The following is a 7,105-nucleotide window of genomic DNA, read 5'->3' on the forward strand; positions in this document are numbered from 1 at the left end:
CCCACAGTGCTGTCCTGCATGGTACCAGTGCTTTGGCCTTTGAAACTCCCTTTCTGTCTTGTTTTGACTTTTCTGATGAATTCCATCAGCTATCGCTGCTCTTATACCATCACTTTCGCTGTTTTACATTCATAGTGGTACCGAGGAATCAGCAAGCTGAAAACAGCGTTTTGTTTTTATTAGGAAAATTGGTTACATAAACCCTTATCAGTATAAACATACTAGAATTTGGCAGAGGCAGCATCCAGGGGTACAGCGACCATGTCCTAAGCCAGAGGCAGGCATCAATATATGGGCATACCGGAGATATTGCCGGTTAGCTTCCAGACCACCACAATGAAGCAAGTTGTAATCTTTTTGGCTGGTGGAGGGTCTTTTCTACATTTTGTATAAAACACTACATCTGTGAAGCACAGTAAACTGAGGTATGCCTGTACTCATCTGAAAAAGTCAAAATCTGGACAGAAGGGTAGAGCCAGGCTATAGCCATAGCAGGGGATTAGGGACAAAGCCAAGGGGACATCAGAGCTGAAGAGCGAGAGGAATTCAGGCCAATGCAGAAGCTAGAAAGCCAGTGTGGGGAAAACCCAGCACACATCAGATGTTTCATCAGGAGCGAAGAATCGGCACTGAGAGAGAACTCTCGTCCATTCCACACCGACGCTTCTATTTCCAGAGATTCTCTAAGACCCAAAGTGAAGGGGAACAGAGGGTCCTGCAAAAGATGACAGAAGAGGGTGAGGGTCTGGGCCTGACCCTGGAGACCCCACCTCACTCAGACTCCTCCTCCATCTGCTCGGATCACCCTAGAGCCCCTCCCATGGCCCACGTGGCATCTTCTCCACCGAGGTGAGTGGAAGGGGTACCCATGGGTAGGAGGGTCTCTGAGGGGCAGATGTCTTCTGGGTGTCTCCTTCCCTCCCTGTTAGCTCATCTTTCTTCTGAGGACAGGACCCTGAGCCAACAGCATAGAAAGACAGGGCCACGGGCCCCTCACCTGAGACCCGCAGCTCCAGGGCTCACTGGGCTGTGACAGCAGGTAGGGGGCGGTGCTGAGTGAGCTGTAGCACCTGTAGGTGCCCCAGTGGGCGGAGGTCACAGGACTCATGGAGAACTCTGCCTGGTAATGCCGAGCTCGGTGCTTTGATGGAAGACGCAGGGGGGGATCGGCTGTCCCCTCTTTGGACAGAAGGAAAGTGTTCCTCGGGTACTGTGACTGACACAGCAGGGTCACCTTCCCTCCTGAAGTCACTGGGGTACCCGGCTGCATTGAGAGGGAGGGTCTGTCATAGAGCCGTCCTAGAGAGAGGGAGGGTGAGTGAGGAGCTGCCTGCCTACCTTGTTCTGACCTGAGAGTCAGCAGGCCTCTCTCTGAGGACCCTCCTGTCTGTCTGTCTCTGTTCTCTCTGAGTCTCTCTTCTCTCCTCACACCCTCTGTCTCTCTGTCTCTCTCCCTCTCCGGGCCTTACACTTTCATTCTGACCATGACCACCTGCGACCCCCCAGCTGGGGCTGTGCAGAGACTGGTCCCTGACTGAATCCATAGTTTCCTCACCTGCCACCAGGATGTCCAGGGGGTCACTGGGGGCCGACCACTCGGAGGAGAGGTAGTGTCCACCGTAGCATCTGTACCGGCCCCCGCGCGAGGCCCTCAAAGTGTCCAGGGGGAAGTCGGCCTGAGAGAGCCCAGCCTGGGGCTGCAGGACAAGGCTCTGTGGGAGGCTCTGTCCCCCCTCTTTAGACAGAGCGAATCTGTCATAACCGACATCAGAGCGACACTGGAGGGTCAGGTTCCGTCCAGAGGCCACGATGGGGCCCTGCTGGGCCAGGAGGGAGGGCTTCCCAGACACACCTGAGAGACCAGACGTGAGTACAGGGGTGCTCCTCCCATAACCCCTTCTCCTGGCCTGGCCCGCGTCTCACTGTCTCTGTGTCTCTGCCCCAGGAGCCCTTGTCCTCCCCTGACTTCACCCACTTACACGGGGTTCCCCTCCCAGCCAAGAGGCCAATACCCTGTCTGGTGCCTTAATCCATGGAAGGGACAATAATGGGACTCACCTGAGACTAGAAGCTCCAGGGGGTCACTGGGGTGTGACCACACCTGGGAGCTGTTCCTGTAACAGCCATAGCATCTGAACTTCCACCTGTGGCTGGGGGTCACGGGGCCCACAGGGAACAGAGCCTGGTACTGCCCCGGGTTGGGTTGTTGTGAGTCCAGGATCCAGGAGAGCCTGTGTTCTCCTTCCTTAGTCAGCATGAACTTTTCAAATCCCTGCCCTGAGCCACACTGGAGGGTCATGTTCCCTCCTGAGGTTACGACAGGGCTGGGCAGGGTGGAATGGCTGGGTTTGCTGTAGGATCCTAGGAGGGAAGGAGACAGCATGTTAAATGGGGTTCACACCTCCCTCGTGTCCCCCAGAACTGGGTTGTGAGAGGTCAGAGGCCCTGAGAGCAGAGCCTTTTCTGAGGGCAAATCCTGAGGCTGGGGCCCTGAGTGTCCACTCACCTGTGAGCACCAGCTCCAGGGGGTCACTGTGCTCTGACCTGCCAGAGGGGCTGAAATAGTAACACCGATATCTCCCTGCATCATGGTCTGTCGTCCGTGTGATGGAGAACGTGGCCTTGTCTCCAGGGTTCGGTGGCTTCTTTGTTTTCCATGGTGGTGTGTTTCCCTCTTTATCTAAACGGTACTCCTCAGCCCCCAGAGTCCCCTGACACGTGATGGTCACGGGCCTCCCTTTTTGGATCAGAGCCTGTCTCAGCCTGAATGGTAGGTTTGGGGAGGGTCCCTGGAAGGAATCAGAGGCTGGGGCCTAAGACATTCCCACCCCAGTGCCCAGTTCCCCATCCCCGATGTCCCTCATCTGTCAGACAGGTCTGGTCTCCTCCTTCCCCAGCTGCCTGGGAGCTGACCCTTGTGTTCAGAGGGAGTAAGACCTGGGAGACCTGGGGACCGACTCACCTGCCTGCACTCTGGTCCTCTGGCCCAGGCTCAGCCCTGGAAGAGAGTCCCTGTGAGAAGTTCACCCTGACTCCTGACAAGAACCCTCCCTCCACCCACCTCTCAACAAAAGACACACATAGGTTGAAAGTGAAGGGATGGAAAAAATCTTTCAAACAGGGAAGGAAGAATAAGCTGGGGTGGCAATACTCATATCTGATAAAGTATATTTCAAAATGAAAACCCTAACTAGAAATGCAACTAGAAATCAACTGCAACAAGAACATGCAAAGACATTTGAAAACATGGAGGCTAAATAACATGTTATTGAACAATGAATGGGTTACCATGGAGTTCAAGGAAGGAATTAAAAACTTCCTGGAAACCAATGGAAATGAACACACAACAACACAAAATCTATGGGATGCAGCAAAAGCAGTTCTGAGAGGGAAGTTCATAGCACTACAGGCCTACCTCAAGAAGCAAGAAAAATTTTGTACAGAATATCTAACCTCACAACTCAAAGAACTAGAAAGCAAACACAAAGAAAACCCCAGAGCAAGTAGAAGGAAGGAAATAGTAAAGATTAGAGCAGAAATATTGACATGGAGACCAAAAAACCATTTGAAGGATCAACAAAACAAAGAGCTGCTTCTTTGAAAAATTAAACAAGATTGATGGACTCTTAGCTAGACTCACCAAGAAACAAAGACAGAGAACCCAAATACACAAAATCAGAAATGAAAGAGGAGAAATAATAACTGACACCACAGAAATACAATGGATTTGTATAAATATTATGAACAATTATACAGCAACAAATTCGACAATCTAAGCGAAATGGACCAATTTCTAGAAACACATAGTCTCCCAAAACTGAACCAGAAAGAGATAGAAAACTTGAACAGACCAATAACAACAGAAGGAATTGAAGATGTAATCAAGACTCTCCCAGTAAACAAAAGCCGAGGCCCAAACGGCTTCACGGGGGAATTATACTGAACATTCAAAGAAGAACTAATCCTCATTCTCCTCACACTATTTCAAAAAATTCAAGAAGAAAGAAGACTTCCAAACTCGTTTTATGAGGCCAGCATTATTCTAATTCCAAAACCAGGAAAAGACACTACAAGGAAAGAAAACTACGGATCAATATTCCTGATGAACATAGATGCCAAAATCCTGAACAAAATACTAGCTAATTGAATCCAGCAATACAGAAAAATAAAATAAAATTATTCACCATGACCAAGTGGGATTCATCCCAGGGATGCAAGGGTGGTACAATATTCTCAAATCAATAAATGTGATACACCACATAAACAAAATGAAAGATAAAAATCATATGATCATATCAATAGATGCTGAATAATCATTCAACAAATTCCAGCACCCGTTTCTGATAAAAACACTCAGCAATCTGGAAATAGAGGGATCGTAGCTCAACATAATAAAGGCCATATATGAAAGACCTACAGCCAACATCATATTCAATGGGCACAAATGAAAAGCATTTTCCTTAGGAAAAGGAACAAGTCAAGGATGCCCACTTTCGACACTCTTATTTTACATAGTACTGGAAGTCTTAGCCACAGAAATCAGACAGGGAGAAAAAATAAAAATGGGAAACGAGGAAGTGAAACTGTCATTATTCGCAGATGACATGATATTATACATAGAAAACCCCAAAGACTCCATCAAAAAGCTACCAGACTTAATAAATGAATTTGGCAAAGTAGCAGGATACAAAATTAACATAAAAAATCAATGGCATTCTTATACACCAATGATGAACTCACAGAAAGAGAAACTGAAAAAACAATCCCATTTACCATTGCAGCAAAAAAAATTAAGATACCTAGGAATAAACTTAACCAAAGAAATAAAGGACCTATTCGCAGAAAACTACAGGTCATTGAAAAAAGAAATTGAGGAAGATATAAAAAAGTAGAAGCACATACCTTGTTCATGGATTGGAAGAATTAACATCATTAAAATGTCCATACTACCCAAAGCAATCTATCGATTCAATGCAATCCCCATCACAATACCAACGACATACTTCACAGAACTAGAACAAATACTTCAAAAGTTCATATGGAATCAAAAAAGACCTTGAATAGTCACAGCAATCTTGAAAAAAAAGAACAAAGTTGGAGGAATCACATTACCAGATTTCAGGTTATACTACAAAGCGACTGTAATCAAAACTGCCTGGTACTGGCACAAGAACAGACATATAGACCAGTGGAACAGAACAGAGAACCTGGAAATGGACCCAAGGCAATATACTCAATTAATGTTTGACAAAGGTGGCAAGAGCATACAGTGGAGTCAAGACAGCCTCTTTAATAAATGGTGTTGGAAAAAATGGACAGTTACATGCAAAAAAAAAAAAAAGAAAAGAAAAGAAACTAGACCATAAACTTACACCATACCCAAGAATAAACTGCAAATGGATAAAAGACTTAAGTGTGACTCATGAATCCATAAAAATCCTAGAAGAAAATGTAGGTAACAAAATTTCAGACATCATACGCAGCAGAATTTTCACTGATACATCACCTAAGGCAATAGAAACAAAGGAGAAAGTAAACACATGGGACTACATCAAACTCAAAAGCTTCTGCACAGCAAAAGATACAATCATCAAAATGGAAAGGCAACCCACTGTATGGGAGAGCATCACTGCCAATGACATATCAGATAAGGGGTTAATTTCCAATATATAGAGAGTGCTCATACAACTCGACAAAAGATAGACAAAGAAACCAATTAAAAAATGGGCAGAGGAACTAAATAGACACCTCTCCAAACAAGACATACAAATGAAGAGACATATAAAGAAATGCTCAACAGCACTAATCATCAGAGAGATGCAAATTAAAACAACAATGAGGTATCACCTCACACCTGTCAGAATGGCCGCCATCAACAAATCATCAAACAAGTGTTGGCGAGGGTGTGGAGAAAAGGGGACTCTAGTACACTGCTGGTGGGAATGCAGACTGGTGCAGCCACTATGGAAAACAATATGGTGTTACCTCAAAAAATTAAAAATTGAACTTTCAATTGGCCCAGTGATCCCACTTTTAGAATAAACCCTAAGAAGCCTGAAACACCAATCAGAAAGAATATATGTACCCCTATGTTCATAGCAGCACTATTTACAATTGCTAAGATCTGGAAACAGCCCAAGTGTCCATCAGTAGAAGAATGGATAAAAAAGTGGTGGTACATATGCACAATGGAGTACTATGCAGCTGTAAGAAAGAAAGATCTCTCATCCTTTGAGACGACATGGATGAGAGATGGGACCTGGAAAGTATCCTCCTAAATGAAACAAGCCAAACAGAGAAAGACAAATATCGCATGATTTCACTTATTTGTGAAATATAATGAACATAACAGTCTGAGGAACGGGGTAGTCCCATTGACGTGGAAGTGGGGTGCAGACTGACAATCTCCAAAAGAGGGGGTGGACAGAGGAGAGATAATCCACAGAACTTACATGCATGTGTGTATGAACAATGGACATGGGCAATAAAGGTGGGGAGAGAGGAAGAGGGGGGAATCAGTGGGGGGAAAAGGAGGAACATCTGTAACAAAAGTAAATAGGTAAATTAAAAAAAAAAAGAATCCTCCTTCTTATGAGCCTGCTGAGTTTTGATAACTTCTGACAGAGCAGGGCTTCCCCTCCCCCTTGTCATATCTCACCCAGGCAGAGCAGGGCGGTGAGTGTGGGGGCCATGATATCCACTCCCTCTGAGGTCAGCTGAGCAGATGGAGAGGACCACAGTGCCAGAAGGATGGACAGACGCACAGGTTGTGGTCCCTTGGAGTCCGAGCCTGCTGGACAGGGGGTTGTCACATCAGCAGCCTATAAGGGAGGAAGCAGCCTTTTCCTAGCAGCCTGACTCTCACTTTTATGATAAAGCAGGAAACAGGTGAGGTAACCCGGGGCACATCCTTTCCTGTCAGAGCCTCCCCCATGGGGTCTCCATCATCCTCAGCCCATCCCTCAGCACCTCCCTAAGGTCCTCACCTTGGATGTTGTCAGGTCCTGGAGATGCTTCAGGAAGACGTGGTTTCCTGTGGGGCTCAGATCAGCAGAGACACGTTCACCCTGTAACTGAGCAGGGCAGGCAAGTGTCCCTGTGACAA

General features: G+C 46.5%; 1 pseudogene; it reads right to left on the reverse strand.

Annotated features, from left to right (window-relative positions):
* Positions 1-754: 754 nt before the first annotated feature.
* On the reverse strand, positions 755-6,692 carry LOC118632697 (annotated as a pseudogene).
* Positions 6,693-7,105: the final 413 nt, after the last annotated feature.

This window comes from Molossus molossus, unplaced genomic scaffold, assembly GCF_014108415.1.
Source record: "Molossus molossus isolate mMolMol1 unplaced genomic scaffold, mMolMol1.p scaffold_m16_p_17, whole genome shotgun sequence".
Taxonomy (NCBI): domain Eukaryota; kingdom Metazoa; phylum Chordata; class Mammalia; order Chiroptera; family Molossidae; genus Molossus; species Molossus molossus.